This window comes from Odocoileus virginianus, unplaced genomic scaffold (assembly GCF_023699985.2).
Source record: "Odocoileus virginianus isolate 20LAN1187 ecotype Illinois unplaced genomic scaffold, Ovbor_1.2 Unplaced_Contig_3, whole genome shotgun sequence".
In the NCBI taxonomy this organism is placed as follows: domain Eukaryota; kingdom Metazoa; phylum Chordata; class Mammalia; order Artiodactyla; family Cervidae; genus Odocoileus; species Odocoileus virginianus.
Window position 1 is genome coordinate 1,892,494 of NW_027224320.1, and position 24,637 is coordinate 1,917,130.

General features: G+C 58.4%; 1 protein-coding gene and 1 long non-coding RNA gene across 8 annotated transcripts in view; one reads left to right on the forward strand and one right to left on the reverse strand.

The window, feature by feature from the left end:
- IQSEC1 (IQ motif and Sec7 domain ArfGEF 1) overlaps nt 1–24,637 on the reverse strand; it is a 277,893-nt gene that overhangs the window by 55,530 nt on the left and 197,726 nt on the right. The window lies entirely within an intron of this gene.
- LOC139033801 (uncharacterized) lies at nt 18,539–20,069 on the forward strand. The gene is made up of 2 exons (XR_011486271.1): nt 18,539–18,957; nt 19,135–20,069. It is a non-coding gene; the product is annotated as an uncharacterized lncRNA (long non-coding RNA).

Genomic DNA, 24,637 nt, shown 5'->3' on the forward strand with positions numbered 1-24,637 from the left:
GAGTTCACACGCCTCATGGCAACCAAGCCCGGGCACCACAGCTACTGAGCCTGTGCTCTAAAGCCTGCAAGCTGCAGCCCCCGAGTCTGTGTGCGGAGAGTCTGTGCGTGGAGAGCCTGTGTGCGGAGAGCCTGCAAGCGGCAGCCCCCGAGCCTATGTGCGGAGAGCCTGTGCTCCGCAACGAGCTGCTGCCTCAATGAGGAGTGTGCACGCCACAACGAAGAGGAGCCCCCGCATCAGCCGTGAGAACCCAGGGCAGCCAAATAATAAATAGTTGTTAAAGATGGGCAAAGGATCCAAGCAGGTATTTGTCCAGAGAAGATATATGAATGGCCGACAAGCACATGAAAAGAGGCTCAGCATCACTAATCATTAGGGGAATGTGAATCAAAACCACAATGAGGTTTATGACCGGCCACCACTAGGATGGCTGGGAGCAAGAACGACAGGAGCCCCGCCGGCCGGGGCCCTGGAAGAAGACCTTCCCAGCAGCCTGGCTGGGGGTGGGGAGATGCGCGGGGACACAGTTGGTAGGGTTGAAATAGTCCAGTTGGGGAGGCGGGTGGAGAGCTCCCACCCCAGCCTGACCTGCCCTCTAAAAATAGGCTGCAATAAATGGGGCCAAGAGAGTTCCCCTCAGCTGTGGAGCGCTCCAGACACGGCTCACAACCCAGATTCTCCAAGGATTCCAGGCGCTTCTCCAGGCCCAGCGCCTCGCCGCTGGCCAGGACAGACTTGGCGACAGAGTTCCGGCTGGGATTTGGAGAAAGGGCATTGAATTTCCCTGTTAGCACTTGGACTACAGAGGATGGAGTCCTGGGAAACCAGACGCCTCTTCATTCTCTTGTTTTCTCTTCCTGCAGAGTGTGCCTTTTGCTTCTGCTCTCTGTCAACTGCCTCATAGATTAATAATTCAAGGAATCATGAGGCGAGTGAGAAAAGTTCCAGCCTGGAGAGGTGGAGAAAGCCAATTTTTCTGCAGAGTGGAAATGACCAGACTGGGGAAGAAATCTTACATGTGCTGTCTGGGCGGAGTGTTTAGGCTTCTGAGCCTCTGTTTCCTCAACTGTAAAGGGAGGCTCACCACCCACCTCTCCCCTGGCTAATTAATTCACCTTGCCCTTTCGTTTAATTTAGCAAACACACATTAGTGCTTACTCCGTGCCTGTGCTTTGAGGCACAATTGGGAAGACACTGCCCTGTGTATGATGTTATGACAGTCTGGAGAAAGCAGCCTGTCACTCAGCCCCACAAGAGGCTTCAAAGATGAAGGGACATTTAGGCTGGGGCCTTGAGGGGTGAGTGGGAGCCCACCTCCAAGGCAAGAAAGGAATGAAAACGTTTCATTTCTCTGTATCATCCTGAGCTTCAGTCCTGATCTACTTGCCTTGGCCCATTTCACACGTCCACCCACAACTTGACTTCACCCCCCTCCCGGTCTCCCACAGCCTTCCTGCTCTCCTTTGACGAGACCAGCGGCACCCACACCCCCAAAGGCGGGCCTTCGCCATCCCTCTCCCACAGACCTCCTCCTGCGACGCCTAGTCTGGCTCCAATCTCCAGCCCTCGTCACCCCTCCAGCAACACCCTCCATGGTGCTGGCTCACAGCTAGGATTTGGGTTTCAGCTTTTGACACGACTTCCCCCAGAAACTCACCCAGACCTGCCCGCCATCAAAGTCAGAAACTCCCCTTCCATGCTGTCCCGTTCCCCTGCCCCCGCTCTCCCATCACAGCCGAGAGCTGTGCTGTCCTTGCCGGGCAGAGCTGGGCCTGCATCCTTCTCTAGAGCATCCCTGTGCCTACTATGGGCCTGGAACGCCGCGGTGCTCAGCTGAATAGGTCAAGGGCAAATTAGGCCTGGGAGGCAACTCTGGCCCCCTGTCTGCTTTTGTAAATAAAGTTTTATTGGAACACAGTCACACTCACTCAATTCTGTACTGTCTGTGGATACTTTTGTGCCACAGCAAAGTTGAAAGAGACTTATGGCTTGCAAGCCTCAAGCGGCTCGCCATCATTTTCCCGGTGATGGGGCTCAGATGTGGCCATCGCTGCACATACCTGGCCTGGTTTCAGACACCTGTCACTGCACCAGAGGAATTTTAAGTCCAACCACAAAAAACTCCCTGGGACTTGGGTTGGCCAAGACCAGACCACGATGGTGAGATGAAAGTGGCCTTAATGTGAGCACAGCCTGGAACTTGAGAGCCTGAAGGGGCCATGGTGACCGGGTGCCGCTGCCCATTGTTCAGATGAGGAACCTGAGTCCCCAGGTCAGTGTGGGTACAGCCATGAACTGGGCATCTTTTCCTTAGCACCTCCTTCCCAGTGCTCTGGGAAAGGAAGACCCAGACGGAGGGAACCGTCATGGCTGGAGGTACACGGAGCGCTTAAATGCACAATAAACGTCGGATGCAGTTGTTATTATGCCAGCAGGTGACAAATGGATGAATAACCCTCTAAGGGCCTGGGAAAGCGCCTCGAGGGGGCTGCGGACAACAGAACCACATGGCTGAGACCCAGGGGCAAGGAAGCGGAAACCCCATACCAGGATAGGGCCCCTCCACGGAGCGCCCGAGTGATGACCAGTGATGCTCGGTGACTGACGAAGTGGACAAAACAGCCAGCAACAATCACTTCCTCCAAGAAGCCCTCCCAGCCTGGGTCCCCGGAGCACTTGCCTCCCCCACCGCCCCCCGGCACAGCAGATACTGGTTTGTTGCAGAAGCGCAGGAAGATGGGGGTGGTGGCCACAGACGAGAACACGCTCACTGCATCCCCCTCCAGACTGGCTGCTCCTGGGGGAACAACCCCCGCCCCGTCCCTCTGCTGAGTCCAGCCAGGCTATACGGACTGCCCGTCCTGAAGCCCTGGAGACAGGGCCTCCAGGGAAAAAGGCCTATGGCTATCAAGTGCTGCAGCCACTTGACTTTGGAGTCTGTTCAAAGTGGATGGGAAGTGGCCATTTGCCAGATTTCTTGCAGATTCAAGGGGCCTGACAAGATCAGGGAGAAAATTAGAAGCAAGAAGCTGAGCTGCCTTCACCAGTGACGGCTCTTCCCTGACCCCCCTCGGCACCAGAATGACACTGCTCGCCTCCCTCTCCCCGCCAGGTGCCCTGCCAGCCCCAGGACATGATTACCGGTGTCCCCACCGCAGCCGGTCACGCTCAGCCCTCTCCTCCTGGCTGGCGGCACAAGGACACCAGATCCTCGGGAGTGGGGGGCGTGACCCATGACACTTGCACCAAGTCCCTCCCCTGGGGACAAGCTCTAGGAAACGCTCCGGTCTGTCCAGGACTGGCCTGAGCCCACTCTGTGCCTGAGAACAGCCCAGGCTGCGCCCAGATCAAGCACGGCCTCATTCTCCCCATCCTGCCTGTGTGCATGCGTGCTCAGTCACGTCAGTCGTGTCCGACTCTTTATAACCCTCTGGACTGTAGCCCGCCAGGCTCCTCCGTCCACGGGATTCTCCGGGCAAGACGACTGGAGTGGGTTGCCATGCCCTCCTCCAGGGGATCTTCCCGACCCAGGGATCGAACTCCCAGCACCTATGACTCCTGCACTGCAGGCAGACTCCTTACGGCTGAGACACTGGGGAAGCCCTTCCATCTGGTCTAATCCCCCTTAAAGTCCACCTCCGCCTGGTGATCTGGCTCAGTTACTTGCTCCCTGGTTTACTGTCCCTCCTCCACAGGAATGACGCATCACCAGGGTGTCCCCAGCATCCGGAAGGTGCCTGGTGGATAGTAGGTGCTCAATAAATCTGTGATGGGCTAAAGGATCGTGTTGAACCAGGTTCAGTCTGGTTCAGGGCCAGCCACGAGGCCAGTCCCCTCCCTGCTCCCCATCTGGTCCTATTTGATCTGAGCCAACGCCCCTCTTCTCATGAAACTGATCTTCAGAAAAACTGATTCTCATAACCAGGGTGCCCAGTACTTAAGGAACCTGTGAGCTAAAGCGTCTCTAAAAAGAGGAACCCCCGGGGGCAAAATGAGCAACCGTTCTTGAGGTCTGTGGGTTTCTTTCCCAGTAGCTGCGCTTCACTGGGGGCCGCCTGCACGCAGCCAGCAGAGGGGGGTGGCGAGGCCTTGCCCTGCGTGGGCCACATTGCTGGCAGCACCGATTCCTATCTGTCGCATCCACACGGCCACCAAGGGCCAGCCAAGCGAGCCCCAGCGGCCCTCTGCCTTAATGAATAGATGCGTTCACTTTTTACAACAGCAAGTGCTCTGAGGCCTGGTTAGCGAACAGACGCTGCTAAGTGCTCCTAAAATGCCAGCTTCTCTTAAGTGGGTTAAACATTCCCCTCTGCGATCTGCTTTACGTTATTGATTTAACCAAGCCCTTCCCTGGTCCTTGGGCTTCCCTTGCGGCTCAGCTGGTAAAGAATCCGCCTGCAATGCGGGAGGCCTGGGTTCGATCCCTGGGTTGGGAAGATCCCTGGAGAAGAGAACGGCTACCCACTGCGGTATTCTGGCCTGGAGCATTCCATGGGGTGTATAGTCCATGGGGTCGCAAAGAGTTGGAAACAACTGAGCGACTTGCACTTTCACTGGCCCCGGTGGGAGGAAGACTTCATCCAGCTTGACCCGGCACAGGTTGGGAGCCGAGACACAACAGACATGGGCCCTTCCTCGGGAAATTGGGTGGCAGGGGGCTGGAGGCAACCCACACTGGTTGGCACCAGCCCAGTTTCCACACACGTGTTCACACGGTCTCGATACTCGCCCGACAAGGTGGGCTCACATCTCAGTTTCTCACGGAGGCTCCAAAGCCCAGAGAAGGTAAGTAATATGTGCAAAGACACACAGCCTGCTAATGACGGCTCTGAGCTGAGAACCCAGGGATGCCGACACTCAGCCCGAGACTTGCCCTCCACCAGTGAGAGACTCAGGAGTGTGGTCCCAGCAGCAGCAGCCGCTGCAGCCCCAGCGGGGAATTCCGAGCGACGCGCGTTCTCACCCTGCAGTGATTCTGGCATCTGCAGGAGTCTGAGGATCCCTGCGCTGCTCCAGGGAACTAAGGTGGGCGATCAGCGCAATCATGTGACTACCTGGCACAGGGGCAGGAACAACTGCGGGTGGGGGGACGGCCATCAGGGAGGGCTTCCTGGAGGAGGTGAGGCCTGGGTTGGGATCTGCAGCACGAATGGGACCTCACTGCAGGGCACTCCGGGTACAGAAATAGCCTATATGAGGGCGTGACGTGTGGGGATGGGCGAGCTGTGAGGAATGAGGCTGGAGGATAGGGCAGGGGCTTCATTTTATAGGAGGGTGTTGCAGGGGCAGGGGAGCCGGCAGAAGTGGCCTGGATTTATCCCCAGGTTAGTTTTCCAAGCGACCACACGGCACCTGTGTGCCAATTACTTAATAGTATTCTGTATATCAACACACATTATATCTGCTCCATCAGTGAAAAGTCATTCGTGCTGAGCATACATTGAATTTTGTCATAAAAGTAAATCACCCAAACCAAACACTGTTATAAAACGCTGCTCAGAGCTTGTTATCAGCAGAAGGCCTGTGCTTGAGGCTCGTCTGTCTTTGTTTAAAACAGAGATTAAAAGTATAGAAAATGCATGTTACAGACGGCAGCTATAAAACAGAAGGATGCTTGCTGTATTGAGATACGGAATGAGATACAAGATATATTACAAGGAAGGGGAAAACACACACACACAGACACATACACACACTCTGATAGACATATCTCTGGATGATGATTACCTCTAGGGGCTGGGGGGACGGCGCTCACTGTCTTTCTTGCAGCCTTTTTTATATACTAGCTCCTAGAAAATATATTACTTCCTATAAAAGAAGGACTTAGAGTTAAGCCTTTTTGGAGTGATAAAGAGGCATGAATGAGACATTCAGTGTGAAGTGTTATCTGTAATCTAATTGGAGGGGCTGAAAGAGCCTGAAGGGGAACAGCTTTCTCCCAGGGGAGTGGGGTACATCTGATAGTTCCACGTCACCGAATGTAGCATCCGTGGCTCACCTAGAATCGTTCCACGCCCACCTGTGGCCTGCGTCTCACACGAACAGAAACCCTGGGGTCTGAGAATATACTCTCTGCAGCAAGAAATAAAGCTGACATGAGGTCACAACCCCCGCAGGCGGGGGAGGGCTCCATGGTTGCCAGGGGGACCGGAGGCGGGGTTCCAGGGCGTGGTCCCCTCCTCCGGGGTTGTGGGCCTCCCCGCATCCTGAACAGAGGACAACAGGCCCCAGGGAGCGCCTTGGGCACCGAGGCAAGGGCCTGCCGACGGACGCCGCGGTCTCTCAAGAGCGGGTTATCGAGTCCCGTTACTTAGTCCACATAAGAAAACCGGGGCGCGGAGGGCTTCGTGGCTGGTGGCCCCCGAGCTTGTCGGCGCAGAGCCGGGATTCCAGCCGGGGGGTCCACGTGTGAAAAGTCTCGGGCTGCAGACAGAACCTGAGCCCAGGACGGAGGAGTAGCGGCTGGAGGCTCAGCCTGAGTCCGCGGGGACTCCCAGAGCACAGCCACCGCGAGCATCTCTTAGGAAGCACGACCCACAGACAGCTCTGGCCTCGCTGGTAATTTCCATAAACGAGTGTAATGTATGTGTAAACAGCACAGATATCAAGGTTTGGAAACCCCTGGAGTGTCAGAAACGCAATTTGTAATTACGAGCGCACGGCGATTTGTTCCCTTTCAGCCACGTCTGCGGTAATTACCCTGGTGAAGGGTGACCACACGCAGCGCAGCGCGGGGACCTCTCCCAGGACGACTCCTTCCCCTCCCGCGGTGCCCGGTCCTGGGGGCTCCCAGGGGAACTCTCCCGGGGCTCGGCCCTGCCCGTGGGCACCCCAGTACCGACAGTGATGGCCCAAGTGCGAGCGATCCCGCTCTGGGATGCAGCCTCCGGTCGGAAGGACACGTCTTCACTGAACACACACCGGTCCCCCCGTGCTTCCAGCCCGAACCCGGGGTGGGGGGTCGGGGACGCACTGCCAGGCCCCGCAGGCCTCCTGGGTGCCCCGGCCTGGCCTGGACCAACGGCCCCTGGGCTCTCGGAATGCCGGTGCCGCCCGCCCCGCCAGGGGGCGTCTGGTCATCCGCGCCACACCGGCTCAGGCGGGGAGCGGAGGTCTGGACCCCAGCGCTCCCCTGCAGGGGGTGGTTTCGCCCAGCTGTCCCCTGGTCCGACTGGGTGGCAAATTTAGATCGGCTTAAAACGTCAGCTCAGGTCACAGCTGATGGATGGTCCTGGAGGGATGAAAGACGGAGAGCCGGCAGCTGCGCGCGGGAGCTCCGGAACCCGCGGTCCCGGCGCCACTTGGGGTGCTCGGGAGGGCGGAGGGACGCGCGGCCCCGCCCTGGCCTGACCAGTGCCGGCCGGACCCCACCGGTCCGGCGCGGGGTCCCGCGGGGCCAGCCCACCCGCCACCGCCGAGGGGCCGGCGCCCCCTGCCGTCCCGCTGGAGAACTGCAGTCTGGCCCTCCAGCCCCAAGCGGACGGCACAGTGTGGTGCCCGCAGGGGCGGCTGTGCCAACCTCTGGACACCCCCGTAAGCTTCCCCTTAGATCTCCTTCCTGCACCACCGAACACAACCTCTCCCGCCGAGTCACTGACCTAAGGAGGCTAACCCTGGCTCCTCGCTGCTCAAGAAATAAGCACCAGGGACTTTCCTGGTGGCCCAGTGGTTAGGCCTCAGTGTTCCCAGTGCAGGGGCCGGGGTTCAATGCCCTGGCCAGGGAGCTAGACCCCACTTGACACAACTAAGGATCCCACTTGCCACAGTGAAGATCGAAGACCCTGCCTGCCACGACTAAGACCCGGTGCGGCTACATGAATAAATCAACATCTTTAGAAAGAGAGAAATCGGCACCGAACTCTTCTCCATGCCCATAAACTCTTGCAGTTTTGGCTTCCGCCTGCCTCGCCCCTCCCACTCATCCACCCCAGGTGGCGCTAGTGGTAAAGAACCCGCCTGTGATGCAGGAGGTGTGAGAGACGCGGGTTCGATCCCTGGGTGGGGAAGATCCCCTGGAGAGGGGCACGGCAGCCCGCTCGAGTATTCTTGCCTGGAGAATCCCATGGGCAGAGGAGCCTGGACTATGGACCAGAGGGTTGCAAAGAGTCAGACCAACTGAAGTGATACCGACTCTCACTCGGCTCCAGTAAGCTGGCCCCTGCCCCTGGGCCTTTGCACATATGCCATTCCTGCTGCCTGGTGCCCACGTCTCTCTCTTTCACCTACATGTTCCTGACTCCAGCTTCACGACTCGGCTCCAAGAGGACAAAAGTCATGTCTGTGGGTCTCGGTGTTTATCTCCAGCCTGGCATGTGCTAGAGAGTTTCTGGAGAAAATCTTGTGGATGAGATGACTGCCTCTAGTTCATGTGCATTTCTGTCCCTGGGTCAATGTGTCTTCATAAATAAAGAGGTCCTGCTCAAGGGGCTGGGCCTAGACATGAGGGTCCTTCGTACTTGAGTTTGGGGGGATATTATTGTTGTTGTTAGTTATTCAGTTGTGTCCGACTCTTTGCGACCCCATGGACTGTAGATTGCCAGGCTCCTCTGTCCATGGGGATTTCCCAGACAAGAACACTGGAGTGGGTTGCCAATTCCTCCTCCAGGAGATCTTCCCAGACCAGGGATTGAACCCATGTTTCCTGCATTGGCAGGTGGATTCTTTACCACTGCGGGACCAGGTGACATTAATAGATGCTAAAGTGGAGGGCTTGGCTGGGGAGTGCTGCCCGGGAGCAGCCAGACCTGAGATGCGGACCCAGGTCTGCCCTGAGCCATGGCCCCGTTCCCTCCGATTCACCGGGCTGGGTCTACTCAAGCTGCTCCCACTGGCGCAGGAGCGTGTTGGGAGGCGCCTCTGCCCTGGTTACCAGCAGAGTCCTGGAGGGGGATTCTAGAGAACTGAGCAGAGGAAGCCCATCTCAGAGGAGACACCTCACCAGGCACCGCTCCTTCACCAGGAAGTGTGCCGGCTCTGTGTGTGAACTCAGAAAAGGCGCCCTCTTCTGGTGGACACAGCGTCTCACCAGCTTGCAGCTTGGCAGCAGTGCATTCTTGCTTTGCCAGCTGCTCTTGTGCAGTGCACAACCTGAACAACTGCACACTGGCCACGCCTGGAGCTCGGCCACACTGGGTGACTGTGACCCCTGGGCCCTGCCACCCCCCGACACCAACAGTGAGTCCCGCTCTTCCTTCAAGGGGGCAGGGAGCCCTTCTGATGAGGCCGTGTAGTCACACATGGGGTATGCCGCCATTGGTGCCGCCTGCTGCCTTCCTTTCAGAGGCTGGGAGAGATAAAGCCCTGCCCACAGCCCTCTGGGAGATTTCCACAACAGAGATAAGATGCCGGCAGGTCCAGGAGTCACAAGGCCCACAGGGAACATGTCAGTGGAACTTGGGCTGCCTCTGGAGCACCGTCAAAGTGGAAACTCCAGCCCACACCATGGGTTTCTGCCCGGCAGGGACGGGTGACGGGTGGAGTGCTGGGGTCCCTGAGGAGACAGACCCTCGGTCCCCTTGCTGGGGCCACCCGGTGCCCTGGGCTTCTGCATGGAGTCAGGAGTGCAGAGGAGGCTCAAGGTCACCTGGTGGACAGCTGGCAGCCGGTGGGGCCTCAGCCAGCTCCCCAGGCTCCACCCGAGCTCCAGACCCAGTGCCGCCGGGGTGGGCCGGAGGGGGAGCTGGGCCCCAACCGGGGCCTTCTCAGGGCACAGAGGGACCGTTCTCTGCAGCTCAACAGTCCCCCTGTTTGCCCTGTGCCAGGCTGCAGCCTCCCTCAATCCTGCTGACGAGGAGGAACCGGTGCCAGCATCCACAAATACGCGCAGCTTCTGGAGGGAGGCCGTCCCGGGCTCTCTTACCCAGTGGGTGGATTTAAAGGCCCAGAGGGCAGTCACAGGACGGGGCAGAGCCCAGGCCGGTGTTCCCTTTAAAATACGGTGGGGGAGCAAACACACACACAGGAACCCTGCTGACCATCACACCTCTGAAACGCCGCCTGCCGGGTTTGCTCTGGGGAGGGGAGGGGGCACATATCTGCATCATACCCTCTCAGAAGGCCGAACGACTGGACCACATGCCTGTGTTTCCTAAGCGAACAGGAAACGCAGAGGATAAATGTAAATAAAGCCCAGGATGAAAAGAAGGAGAAGGAGCCCAGGACTTCAGGGGGCGCAGTGAACCCAGGTACTGACCTTCCCTGTGGGAACGAAAGCTAAGCCGCAAGGCCTGCTGGGAGCGGCCGGGTGTGCAAGCCCTTTCACTCACAGCGCATTTCAGAGCGCCCTGGAGGGGTGGGGCCTGTTACTGCCACCCCCCCTCCCCGCCCCCCACCTCCCCCGAGGCACAGGCGAGGGCCGGCCCAAGTCAGGTCTGCTCCCAGGCCAACGCCCCCACCCCTAACCGCCCAGAGCTGTCAGAGGCCCCAGGGGCTGTGTCTTCAGGCAGGCGGTGGGCAGAGCCTGCGACTCTGGGCTCACGTAGGCAGGCTGCCGAGGTGCTGAGGGCCGTCCTCCCAGCCCGGCCCCAGCTGGACCACAGCCCTTTGCCAAGCCTCAGTTTCCTCATCTGTTAAATGGGCGAATTCCCCCAACCTTGCAGGAAAGGATTAAAGATCATCCAAGGGGAGGGTCCTGGTCCGTAGATAGTGCTCAGCACACACCCACTTCTCCCTTCTCCCCTGCTCAGACGGCTCTAGGAGGAGGAAGGTCCTGGCCATGGCCAGGGGAAAGGCACCGGGATCTGGAGGGTGGACTGTAGGTCAGCAGTGACCCAACCCCCGCCCCCGTCTAGAGGGCAGGCCCTCATCACTGAAGAGGACACAGAGTTCCTCGGGAGCCAGTGGGCAGGTGTGTGTGTGTGTGTGTGTGTGTGCGCATCTGTGTGTGTGTGTCAGTGTGTGTGTCTGTGTCTGGGTGTGTGTGTCTGTGTGTGTGTATCTCTGTGTGTGTGTGTGTGTCTGGGTCTGGGTGTGTGTCTGTGTGTGTGTGTCTGTGTGTGTGTATCTCTGTGTGTGTCTGTGTGTGTGTGTCTGGGTCTGGGTGTGGGTGTCTGTATCTCTGTGTGTGTGTGTGTGTCTGTCTGTGTGTCTGGGTGTGTGTGTGTGTGTCTGGGTGTGGGTGTCTGTGTATCTGTGTGTGTGTGTGTATCTCTGTGTGTGTGTGTGTGTGTTCAGGTGATCCTGCACAGTGGCCTGAACCCTGGCAGGTCTTTCTGTCGGCTCCCCCCACCTCCTGGCTCTGGCCCCCCCAGCAGACCCAGATGGAAAGGTAAGGATGGCAGGGGGGGCGACATTCAGTTTTTCAGACAGAGGTTCCCGGAGCCAGGCGGGAGACACCGCCGGGCCGCCCCACCCCCTCTCACCTCGCTCCAGTGCCGGGGCGGGGGGCCCCCCCGCCGCCTCCGCACAGCCTCGCTGGCTCCCGGGGGTCTCCTCTGCGGCCCCCAGAGCTGAGCTCCGTCCGCCCGCCCCGGGGCCCGAGCAGCGGCCGGCGCGGGTCATAAGCCCTGAGCCCCTGCTTAATCCGCCAGAGCCCGACTCAGCGCCAGCGGACACGTGACGGCCCGCAGACCTGTTCAGCAGGAGCGGCGGGCAGCGGGGGAGGGCCGTCCGGCCGGCCTGGGGGCTGTCCCTGCTGCGGCTCCGGTGGAAGGCATGCGTGCATGAGGGGGGGACGGGCGGGGCAGGTAGGGAAGGGACGCACGTGTCACTGCTGGGCAGGCGGGGAAACGGGGTGTGCAACCATGTGTGCGTGTGCGTGTGTGTGAAATGGAACGCTTATCTCACACCAGTTCCCAACGCCCATTACAGATCTACTGCAAAAGGCGAACTCATGACTGCCGGGTAGGAAAGGATTCTTAAAACACACTCACACAAATGAAGTGAAAGATCACTCAAAGTAAGACCTCCGAAACGGAGACGTTCATTCCAAGATTACAGAAGAGTGAAAAATGCAAGATATTTACAACATATATAACTGATGAAGGACTGGAATCTGGAACACCTAAAGAATCCTCAAAACCAACAACAAGAACAGAAAAACCAAGACAGCCCAAGGCAGGCAGGAGACTTCAACAGTCCCGTCACCGAGGAGAGCCAGACAGCCAATGCGCACATGAAGACGGCTCAACCCCGGCGGCAGTCAGGAAGACGCAGAGAACCGTTCCACACCCGCCTGCTGAGTGAAAATGGTCAAGACTGACATCAGGGGTTGTGGGTGGGGCGGGGGCGACGGGAGGGAAGGACCATGGACCGGTCGGCTCAGGGACGATGTGGAACAGCGCCTACCTCCTGGCCCGGTTCAAGATCAACAGCAGAGAGGAGGCCGACCGCGCCCTAGGAGAGGGGGGCGTGTTCAAGAACACAGCCCCGAACTGAAGACACAGGCTGGAAACGTCAGTGTGGCTGGCGGCGCAGCAGAATACTACACAGCCGTGAAAAGGCCGAGGGACAGCTCCTTGTGACTCTGAGAAGGAGCCAGGCCTGAACAAGCCTCCCCGCCCTAAATCTCCGTCCGTGCCGCGGGCTGCGACTCTTCAGGCGTGTCCCCCTCTTTGCGACCCCATGGATGGTCGCCCACCAACTCCTCTGTCCGTGGGATTCTCGACAAGAATACTGGAGCGGTGGCATGCCCTCCTCCAGGCGATCTTCTTGACTCAGGGATGGAATGCGGGTCTCTTACGTCTCCTGCATTGCCAGGCGGGTTCTTGACCTCTAGCCACCTGGGAAGGCCTATGCAGAGACAGCTCAGAGCAGGAACAAGGCCACGTTGTAGAGAGTTGCTCAGACAGGCGGGAAGACAGAGCGCAAGACGGCATTAGCATGGAAGTCAGCATGGTGCGGGCTCTGAGGGGCCACGGTTGCAGGGAGAGCCCTCGGGAGTGGGGCGGGGGCTTCGGCTGCCCTGCGTCTCTGGGCCGGGGTGCTGCTCCTGGGCCTGTCTTTACCTTTCCGCGAGACGGTCTGAGATGGAGCCCCTGTGTGCTATGGGCCACAGGGGACAGGCAGGGACCCCCGCTGTGACAGCAGTGTCCCAGGCACGACAGAGCCGCCCGGCCACACAGGGCGCCTGAGCTGGAGAGGGGCTAACCGCTATCTCACTTCAGACCAGGGCCGGGGATCAGAGACAGCAAGGAACCGGCCCAAGTCTGCACAGCAAGTGGGAAGCCGGCAGGGCCAGGACTGCAGTCTCAGCCTCCCAGAGCCCAGGCGGGGTGAAGGGGGCTCCCCTCCTCTCCCTGCTGGACGGGCTCTTCCACGGCAAAGCCCCCCTAACACTGGCCAGGGTAGACACATTCTCAGCCCTCAGCACCGGCTGAAACACTCTTCTTGGTTTGTTTCCTCATTGCTGTGCGTCTCCTGCCACCGGAATCAAAGCGCCCAGAGGGCAGGGCGTTTTGTCTGGAGGTGCTCGGGAAACATTTGTTGAATGAGAAAATCAATGGAGCTGGGGTTTCTACTGGGACTCTGAGGCCTTAGAAATACCCAGTAGCTTTTCAATATCCCCAGAGGAGAAAACGGAAACTAGCTGCATGACACGGACGCTTTCCAGAATTACCTTCATAACCGCCTTGAGGGGGGCCCTGTCATCACTCCCGCTTTAAAGCGGAGGACCCTGAGGCTCAGAGGGTTATGTGCACGGGCTTCCCTCAAGGTTTGGACGGTGAAGAATCTGCCCGCAACGCAGGAGACCCAGGCTCCATCCCTGGGTCGGGAAGATCCCCGGAGAAGGGCATGGCAACCCACTCCTAGTCCTTAGGCCCCTTGACGTTGTTCACTTGCTAAGTCACGTCCGACTCTTTGTGACCCCACAGACTGCAGCACACTAGGCCTCCCTGTCCATCACCAACTCCCAGAGCTTGCTCAGACTCATGTCCATCGTGTCGGTGATGCCATCCAACCATCTCATCCTCTGTCATCCCCCTTCTCCTGCCTTCAATATTTCCCAGCATCAGGATCTTTTCCAATAAGTCAGCTCTTCACATCAGGTGGCCAAAGTACTGGAGCTTCAGCTTTAGCATCTGTCCTTCCAATGAATATTCAGGACTGATTTCCTTTAGGATTGACTTCCCTGGTGATTCAATGGTAAAGAATCTGCCTGCAGTGTGGGAGACCTGGGTTCAATCCCTGGGTCAGGAAGTTCCCCTGGAGAAGGGAATGGCTACCCACTCCAGTATTCTTGCCTGGAAATCCCATGGACAGAGGAGCCTGGTGGGCTACAGCCCATGGGGTCACAAAGAGTTGGACACGACTGAGCGACTAACACTTTCACTTTCACTTAGGCCTCCTGATCAAGTCCAAGACCTGATCCTAGTCCCGAATCTGGAGAAGCAGAATAATGAAGCGTGGCCATAACACCCCAGGGCGAATGCCTTCATTAGAACAGCCTGGCGCTGAGCGCTTTTCCAAACCTACACTACCATCCTGATAGCTTTCATTAAGTCCTCAGATAATTTTTTTTTTTTTTAAGTCATTGGCTCTGGGAGTCCTGGAGCTAAAATGGCCCTCCAGGGCATCTCCCCCGAGACACAGGACTCTTCTGGACCACCTCAACGTGCACACCTCCAGCAGGGGGAACTCACTGCCTTTTTTCTTATTTGGCTCCAACTCAGTTGAGCACAACAAAGACTCGCATTAGCCCCTGGCGCTGGGGACCAGCCGGTGCCTGGGCCACCGTCCCACCCTCGGGGGATTCAGAGTCTGGGGAGGAGGAGACTGTCGTCCCGCAGGATTGCAGTAGCCCAGGCCCAGACTCGCAGACGGAATGACAGGGTCCCATTGAGACACTTTCTGCCTCGGTCTGCAGAGCCCGAGGGGATTCTCAGGGTCGGGCCCCTCTGAGCGCCTCCCCAGGCCGTCTGAGTGTGCAAACTGCCCAGCTGTCCGGCGCGAGGGCCCGAGTCACAGAAGGGGCCCAGCCTGCGGTGGGCAAGAGGGGGCAGCATCTCCTGTGGGTGCCGCTGGCCGTGGGGCTGACATTCTTGCTCTGATATTACGCTCCTAGAGCCTTCAGGCACGTGGGCAGATGGGTCTGCGGCTCCCCAGATGAAATGGGATCGTACGACTGAGACCCCGTGACGAGGTGTAAAAGGTGTTTGTTGGGCTTGAACCGCGCTTGCGCCGGGTCAGAAGGCCGCACACACTCAGTTCTCTGAAAAGTCGCCGAGAACTTGGCGGCCCGCACCCTGCCTCTCTGATCCAGACTGCAGAGTCCGGGTGGCGGGGGTGGGGCGGGGCGGTGGGGGTCCTGAAGTCAGGCCCACCTCTGGCTCTGCACACTGACCGCCCCCCTCCCCGGTTCAGTGGCGATGGGACCCCAGGGGAGGAAGACACAGAGGCCTCAGGCAGACGCTGCCCCAGAGGTGACATGGATGAGTGAAGGCCAGCAGAGGTTTTCGGGGGGCATCGGTGGGGTGGGCCTGGCAGGCACCAGAATGGGCGGGCTGAAGGCTGCCTCCAGTGGGCAGGCAGTGGGCACTGGAAGATGCTGCCCCTAGACATGAGTCTGAGTTACACTCTATGGTGGCCATGAACACCGGGTCTGAGCAACGGTAGGAGGTGGGAGCCCCAGCCTCTACAGGAACCTGCCCATGTGATGTTTCTTTCATGTCAGAAACATCTCCTGACTGGAGCAAGCAAGCCCAGTCCCAACCCCCTGTTTATGATGGATGAGGTGGGCAGGGTGACGAGACATCTGGTCAACCCTCCCTGACCGGTTAGTGTTCGGCTCCAGCCTGCACACCCCCGAGCTGGGAGCTCCCTGCAAGAGCAACGGATGACTGTGCTCTTCTCGGGGCGCTTAGGAACCAGCACCCCGAGTCAGAACACGGGTCGAAGGACGGCGGAGGACTCAGGGGGTCCCAGTGCCGCCTTGGCCTGGGCACCCCGTCTGCACAGCGGGGAAGGGGCCTGACTCGGATCATTGTCGTTGTGGGGCTGGCAGGAGTAGGGTGGGCAGAGAAGTGGCTGGAAGGGCAGGCACCATGGGGAAGGGTGGCGACTCCAGTCACAAGACTCAAGATGACTTAGTGCTCGCGAACCGTGCAGAGCCAGAGTCGCCGTCCTCCTCCCTCCGCTGAGGGGACCTCCGGGCTTGGGGGCGATGCCTTGAGTCCTCCAAGCCTCCCCCAGGGTGCAGCTCCCCGAGGATGGCCGGACTGCTGGAAAGCTGGGGGCCTGGGGTGCTGTGTGACCTTGGGCATGTCCCTGCCCCTCTCTGGCCTCAGTTTCCCTAGCTCTGATGGGAGGCGGGCCCCCACATGCTCCCTGCAGCACTGATGCTCAGGGGCTGCGCCGGGGCGCCCCAGACACCTCCTGGCCTGTCCTTTCCGGCCTCCGGGGGGGGGGGGTCCCCGGGCCGCTTCTCCTCCCTCATTTCAAACCCCACTGCACACGGGCTCTCTGGCCCCTCACGGCTGCAGAGGCTTGGCCGCTGGGCCAGCCCGTGACCAGCCAGGCCGAAAGCCGAGGGCAGGAGAGGGTGACCAGAGGTCATCTTGGCCGAGAGCGCGGGTTTGCACACTGTCCTCTGGGGACTGACGGCAGAGCCAGAGCGGGGCTCCCCGAAGTGCGGAGCGAGGGCCCCGCCCCCACCCCTCGGCGGCGCATGCTCAGAGCGGAGCACACGAAGCTGACCAGGCAAGAAGACCGCCCGCCCGCGGCTGAAGCTCCGGGACGGGCCCGGGGCAGGGGACACCCACGGTCATCCTTCCGCTCCGCTGGCTCCGGGAACAGATCTCCTGTGACAGTGGAGAGCTTAGCCACTTAAAAGTAGCAACTGCCTGGCGGACACTTGGGGGGGATTTTCCCCATGACTGTGGGGACAAGGGGACAGCCTGACCACATCATGCCAACCAGCCCTGCCCCCTCACAGGGCAGCCAGCCGGGCAGGGGAGGGCTTTATCCGCACTCACAGCCCCTCGGTCCACGAGGGCTCCCCCCTAGGCTGGCAGGTGAGACAGAGCGTCCAGATACCCACAACAGCGCATGGTCACTTCCCAGACACCCTGCTCTCTCCTGCCCCATCTGGGCTGTGACTGTTCCAGCCCCCAAGCACAGTCATTTAATCCGACTCCTTGCCTGCTTGGGGGGGTCTGACCCGAAGGACCCCCAAGGCTAGGGACCACCGTCTCGCCCACGTGGTCAGGGGAGGAGGGGCTGCCCAAGGTCACGAGAGGGTCAGGGGCAGGGCTGAATCCAGGGCCAGCGCCTCCAGCCCAGCCCTGGAGCGTCCATCTGGTTCCCAACGAATTCCTGAGATGCCTCAACCTCCCCGCCCGCAGGCTCCGGACCCTGGATCCGAGGCCGGGTTTCTCCGCGGAGAGGCGGCGCACAGAGGAGGGGGTGGGGGTGGGGGGGGAAGGGAGGCCGTGGAGGGGGCCACATCTCCTCCCCGCCACCCTCCGGGCCTGGGTTCATGTTTCCCAGCCCAGGCGAGGCAGCCAGCGGTGCAGACGCGGGGACGAACGCCCTTAGCCCCCTACCCCAGATCGCGCCTTCCGCGGGGTTTCGGTGGAGCGATCCGCAGAGCCGTGAACGGCTCCGTCACCTGCGTCCCCGGGAGCGCCACCGCAGAGCCCGGTTCCGAAAGCCCGGCGCTCCGGCCCCATCCCCGCCAGCCCCGCGGCCAGCCCGGGCCCGCTGCGGCCCCGGGCCCGGCTCCGCACAGCCGCCCCCCGCCCCCGCCCGGCTCCAGGGCGCCGCTCGCGCGTCGCTGCAGACTCGGCCCCCGCGGACCCCCGGCCCCTGGCCCCCGGCCCCGCCCGCCGCCGCGCGCGCCCCCCGCCGGCCCGCCTCCTTACCTCGCGGGGCCGCCCGCAGCCTACGAGCGCGCGCCGCCGCGCCGTCCCCGCTGTCCCCGCCGTCCCCGCGGCCGCAGGAGCGCGGGCGGGAGCGCGGAGCCCCAGCCCCAGCGCCGCCGGCCGGCCGGCCTCCGCGCCGTGACCTTGGCGTGCGCGGCCTCAGTTTCCCCGGCAGCGGTTGGGGGGCGGGGGCCGGGTGCCGCCCCAGCCGCCGACGTCACCCGAGCCCGGCCAGTCGAGGCCGCTGGAGTTGGCGGGGCCGGGCGGGGAGTGGGTCTCGCACAGCCCAGGCGCGGCGGGGCGGGGTAGGGGGACGCTGGGTGACCCCGGCCTTTCGCTCCGACTCCCCGAGACCCCCCAGACAAACACCCCGGAGCCGCAGCCGCAGGCCCCTCCCACGGAGGACCGCGGTCCCCGCCGGTCATGCCCAACCCCCTCCCCCCAGCCTCCCAGTTCTCGGATGAGAAGACCGAGGTCCAGAGAGGGTCAGCCACGGGCGCAGGGTCACGCGGCGTGCTGGGGGGGAGGGCTGTGTAACCCGCTCCGGGCGGTTTGGGGACGAGGGTCCGGGCCTGCCGGCGGCGCCCCCTACCCAACAGCAAACACAGACTGGGCACCCACGGACTGCTGGGGGCGGGCGTCAGGGGGCGGCCCGGCCTCGGAGACGGACAGGCCGTGGGGACGGAGCGGCGCAGGCGGCCTGCAAGGGGCAGTGCGCTCCAGGAGGTTTGTACCCCGAGAACAAGCACCCGAGGAGGGCCGGCTGCCTGGTGTGTAGGGCGGTTCTGAGCGCCCTGACCCCAGGTTAAGGAGGCCTTCCTTGGGTGGGCAGCGGGCAGCCCCCGACCACGTGGGAGCACGCCTGCCGCAGCCGGCCGGTTAGGGCGCGCGCCCTGGTGGCCAGAAACGGCGAGACAGGAGGCTGGGCCCGGGCCGCAGCGGTCCCGAGGGGAGGAGGCCGTGATGTGGTTGAGTCAGGAGACAGTCGCCTCGAGCGCCCTGCCACCCTGGGCTGTGCGACCTTGGGCTGTGTGACTCTCTGGGCTTCTGGGGCACGGTGGGGGGAGCCTGACTGTGTCCCCTGACAGCTCCTGGCTCTGGATTCGGGGGCCAGGTGGGGAGTACGCCCTGGATGCTGGAAGGAACAGGCAGATGAGAGGTGAAAGGTGGACACTTTGTTCATTTACTTAAGCTGGGAACTATGATCTGGGTTTCACAGACAAGGGCGGCACAGAGAAGGGAAGTCTCGTGGCCACACTCACATAGCCAGCCAAGTGCAGGGCCTCACCCAAGTGGGGTGCAGGGCCACCTAAGTCTCTTTGTCTCGCCCACGTAGGAGCACCTGAGCTCTTCCGGGAATACACAAGGCCCTGGTGATGGCAGAGATGGACCAGGAAAGGCCCAGCTCCTGGGAGGTCTTCCTCACCCCTGATGCTCACTGAAACCAAACCCCATGTCATCATTGGAAGTTTTGTTTTTAAAAACTGTGAACTAATTTTATACTTTCAAAAACTTAAAAAAAAAGGTGCCTTGCAGAAGATTCTTATAGTTTTAATCATTAAAAAAGCTGTCACAGAGAAGCTATCTCCTTTTGTCGTCAATGCCAGGAGGGAGTTACCTGGCTTTCGGGGAGTCAGGGGAGGGGCCTGGGAAGAAGAAGGGTCTTAGAATCTGTTCAGCCACCACCTTTCTAAGCCTCGTTTGAATGCATCTGCGAAACAGATCCGATGATAAAAACCCTCAGCCTGCCCCCCTTCAAAGGCTGCTCTGAGGATCAACTGTGATAATGTGTCACAGAGGTTGTGTAAGATGCGCTGTGTAAATATTTGTATTCCCAGAAGCCACAGCAGAAAATCCGGATAAATCTAACTATATAAAAATGAGAACTTCTACATGGAATAACACATACCGCAAAGTAAAAAAGACAAAGGGTTCACTTAAAGAGAAGATCTGCAGCACAGATGACAGAAGTTCATCGAGAAGAATGAGATGAAAGCTAATTTCCCTAATACATAAAGAGCTCTTTTAAAGAGATGGGAAAAAGATGACTAACCAATTAGAAAAAAGAGAGCAGCGGATACAAACAAGCGGTTCATGGAAAGATATTCAATTTCACTTGTAATTAAATGCACATTAAAAAAATACAAACTGAAATACAACATGTTTGTCATCGTGTGTGTCTACCAGGCTGGCAAAAAAAAAAGAAAGAACAAGTTTGATGATGCTTTTGCTGTGGCAGGCACCCCGAGCACTGGCGGGTGGGGTGCAAGATGGTGCAAGCTTTTTTGCAGGGTGACCTGGCAAAGGCGTCCAGCATGCTGGCATAAAGACAAGGGCAGTGGCACACAGCACGCTGTCAGAGTGAGCAGACAGAAGAGAAACACCTCTGGTGTCCAGCCCTGGGGGAGAGGGAGCCGGCATGACGGCATCCACAGGCTGAGACTTCCCAGGAAGAGCTCCAGGACGCCTTTCTGCCGAGAAGTGCAAGGGACAGAAGGCTGTATGTTGCAGTCCCTCTTGTGTACATTGTAAAAGGTTAGACACATATGTGTACTGACATTTCCTCCTTCTTCTCCCTGAAAGGATACCCACGTACCCGAATAACCTGCTATCGATGCGGCCTTTTGGGAGGATGTGGGGACGGGAGAGGGAGGAGCGTTCCCTCTTCGTTTTACACCTGTGCCCTGAGGGCTTCCCTGGTGCTCACTGGTCAGAAATCTGCCTGCCAAGGCAGGAGATGCAGGTTCGATCCACTGGGTCAGGAAGATCCCTCGGAGAAGGAAATGGCAACCCACTCCAGTATTCCTGCCTGGGAAATCTCACGGACAGAGGAGCCTGGCGGGCTACAGCCGATGGGGTCGCAGAGTCAGGCAGGACTAAGAAACTAAGAATAGCAACAACTGAGGGTTAGTTGGTTTTTAAAAAGTCACCAGGGATTATCTGCACATAGACAGGCTCATGGGCTAATTAAACCTTCTTTACACGCCTTTAAAAAATCAAGCAACTGTCTTTAAAGTGAATACAAATTATTGGAATCTTTTACCTACAAGTGCACCAATGAAAGACCCTGATGCTGGGAAAGATTGAAGGCAGGAGGAGAAGGGGACGACAGAGGATGAGATGGTTGGATGGCATCACCAACTCGATGGATGTGAGTTTGAGCAAGCTCCAGGAGCTGGTGATGGACAGGGAAGCCTGGCTTGCTGCAGTCCATAGGGTCGCAAAGAGTCGGACACGACTGAGCGACTGAACTGAACTGACTGCACCAATGAAGGACTCCTCGACAGATGACTGTCATGGTACATCCAGGCGGCAGAAACCTATGCATCGGTCAAAAAAGATGCCCTTCTGCACGCGACTGGCAAGGAGCAGTCTCCAAGTGTGAGACTTTTCTGTAAGTGGAAAAAGCAAGGAGTGCCACAGGGAATGGCGCATCGCTTCGTTTCATAAGAAAGGGGGCTGCAGAGTGCATGCGGGCATGTGGCCGTGCCATCTCTGGCCAAGATGCTTGAGAAACTGGTACATCAGTGTCCTGGGAAAGAGCGTGGAGAGCCGGGGGCTGAGTGGGAAGGAGACTGGGGTTTCACTGACATGTCCCATTCAAATATCTTTTGTGCTCTCTGCACGTGTGTGCAGAGTGTGGTAGTCACTTTGCTCGCATCCCACCCGGTGCAACCCCATGGACCGAAGCCCGCCAGGCTCCTCTGTCCACGGGATTCTCCAGGCAAGGGTAGTGGAGGGGGTTGCCTCGCTCTCCTCCAGGGGATCTTCCTGACCCAGGGGTCGAGCCTGAGTCTCTGACGTCCACCTGCATTGGCAGGCGGGATCTTTACCACTGGCTCCACCTGGGAAGCCCCTCTGCGTGGACTACATGCAACTAAAAAAGAATGTTTTAAAAAGAATCATTTCTGAGACTGCACAGGGAGTTGAGAGGCTTGCTCTGACCCGGGCCGGGGCTAACTCCCAGGGGACGATCGTCGTCCTCTGAGCTTCAAGGGCCCCTTGATGGAGCAGACAGGAAGCCCAGGGCGAGGCAAGTGCCAGAGCTGCTTGCAGCTCTGATGTCACGTCAGCCCGAGAACCTTCTGGCTGGAAGAGCCAGCCCGATGTGGAATGCTGCTGGGAGGTGGGGCCCCTGGCCATGGGCGGTGGGAGCGGGGGCCGGGGGTCCACTGCCTCGGCCCGCAGCCTCCAGGCTGGCCGCCGTGCCCGTCCCTGCTCCTTCTCCCACCTGTGGTGCCCTGTCGGAAACTCCAGGTTCACATTTCCTCTCCAGACCAGCCCTGGTGGCAGGCCCACGGGTCGGGGTTGGAGATCTGTTCCTAGGGGCGTGGACAGAAGACCAGGCACTAGGCCTGTGTGCAGGGTGTAGGTGTTGGGGGGCGGGGGGCGGGGAGCAATGCCTCCTGCGGGGAGACTGAACCACTCACCCAATAATCTGTGACCCCCATGACCCACCGAACCACCATGATGCTCTTTGGCTGGACATTCACGATTCGGCACTTTCTGGCCTCTATTCATCCTCCTATCCCTCCCCACACCAAACTGGCAAAAATCCCAAATGAATGCTCTTTGCCTGTTAGCTGAAGTCCGAGCCCAGCCTTTAGGTCCAGCTGCAAAAATGCTACCTCCTCTAGACATCTTGACTCACACACAGAGAAATTCAAGAACCATTGGCTATTAGCAATAAAAATAACCACTGCCACGCTGTCCTCTAACCATCAGTTAACGAGTCTGTTTGCTGCCCACACTTCCCGGGGCGAGGATGGAGGTGGAAGCCTCTCTGTGTCGCCCACGTCGATTGACACAGGGCCTGCGACAGCCATTCCCAGTCAGTGGCTAAGCCCTGGGGACAGTGAGGTGGGCTCGGTGGGGGGATGGCTGGAGCCGGGAGGGGCCCTTGAGGGCTGCTCTGCTGGGCAGAGGACGTGCCCTGGAGGACGGGGACCTGGGCGCAGGGCCAGGTGGTGGGCACAGCCTCACGCACGGTGCCCACTCTGAGTCAGGCGGGCTTGGAGCTAGACTTTCTCCTGCTGTGTCCACTGCTTGTGCTTCTGAGAGGCAGTGATGCTCTGTCCATTTTACAAGTGAGGAGACCGAGGCTGGGGGGTGAATGACTTCCGAAGAGGCTCTTACTTACTCCTCGCGGCCTCTGTGCGGGCTTGCAGGCTCTCACAGATGCATGGCTTTGGACACATCCCTTTCTCTGTACAGGCCTCTACTTTCCCACCTGAGAAATGGTTCTACAGTAAAGGCTTCTCAAACTTCAGAACCGGTGGAGGGACTTCCCTGGTGGTCCAGTGGCTGAGACTCCGAGCTCCCAATGCAGGGGGCCTGGGTTTGATCCCTGGTCAGGGAACTAGATCCCACATGCTGCAGCTAAGAGTTCGCATGCTACAAATGTGCACCCACGTGCATCATTTCTTTTCAAGAGGATTTGAAAAAAAAAAGGATTTGAAATCTGCAGCAGATTGAAGATTGAAGGTCCCATGTCCTGCAACTAAGGCCTGGCACAACCAAATAGATAAATATTTTTCCCAAAAAAGAAAAAAGAACGGGCGGACACCTAAGAAGGCAGCTTGCAAGGTTTGTCAGAGCACACTTGAAGGAACACTGCACCCAGAGCTACATGAGGTCAATTCAAAGTGTAAATTCACCAGAGGAGCCCTTGATGGCCAGAAACACAACAGGAAAAGCAGTCGCAGAAACCAGGCAGCAGAACTCCGTTTTTAGTATCATCCCAGTGGTCTGGAATACACTGTTGTTAAATGGGGGAAGGTCATCATCTTCACGAAGGTAACATTTGGGGGGATTCCCTGACGGTCCAGTGGTTGAGAATCCGCCTTCCAAAGCAGGGGACACGGGTTCGATCCCTGCCTGGGGAACTAAGATCCCACCTGCCGCAGAGTAACTTAGAACACCTGTGCACCCTGGTGAGAGATCCCGCGTGCTGCAATTAAGACCCGATGCGGCCACATGAATTTTACAAACAACATTTTAAACAGCATTGTATCACGGTCAAATGGTTTTTAAAACCTTTTCTCCCCACCCCTACTCTCTATGGTCAAAGGGTTTTTGACAAGACAATTCATAGGAAAGAATCGTTTCTGCAATAAACAGCGCTGGGACAACTGGTTAATCCACCCAGAAAAAACACTGCATATGGTCCCTCGCTTCCCGTTATTCACAAAAATTACCTCAAACTGATCAAAGAGCTGAATGTTATGAAACTGAGAGTTAAAGTTATGAAACTCTTACAAGAAAACAGAGGCGGAAATCGTCTTGACCTTGAATTAGGCAGTGATTCTTAGATATGACCTCAAAGATATAAGACATAAAACAAAAACATGATAATCTGGACTTTTTCAAAATGTTTGCACTTCACTTCAAAAGGCACGACCAATATAAAACAGATAACCAACAAGGACCTCCTATAAAGCACAAAGGATTGTACTCAATACCTTGTAATAAACTACAATGGAGAAGAATATTAAAAAGTGTGTGTGTATATATGAATCACTTTGCTGTAGTCTGAAACTAACACAATAGAAGCCACAGACTGGAGGAAAATATCTGTAAATCATTAAAACCAGAGAGACTTGTATTTAGAATGTAACAATTTGTATGGTAATGTCCCTAGCAGTATATTCACAATACTCGAAAACTGGAAACAACCCAAATGTTCCTCATCTGTGGTCAGTAGATAAACTACACGTGGTCTATCTCTGCAAGAGTCTGACTAAGAAGGGGTGACGTCCTGACCCCTGACACAGCAAGGCTGAACCTTGAACAGCCCAAGTGGAAGAAGCTGGTCACAAAAGGTCATTTACTGTGTGATT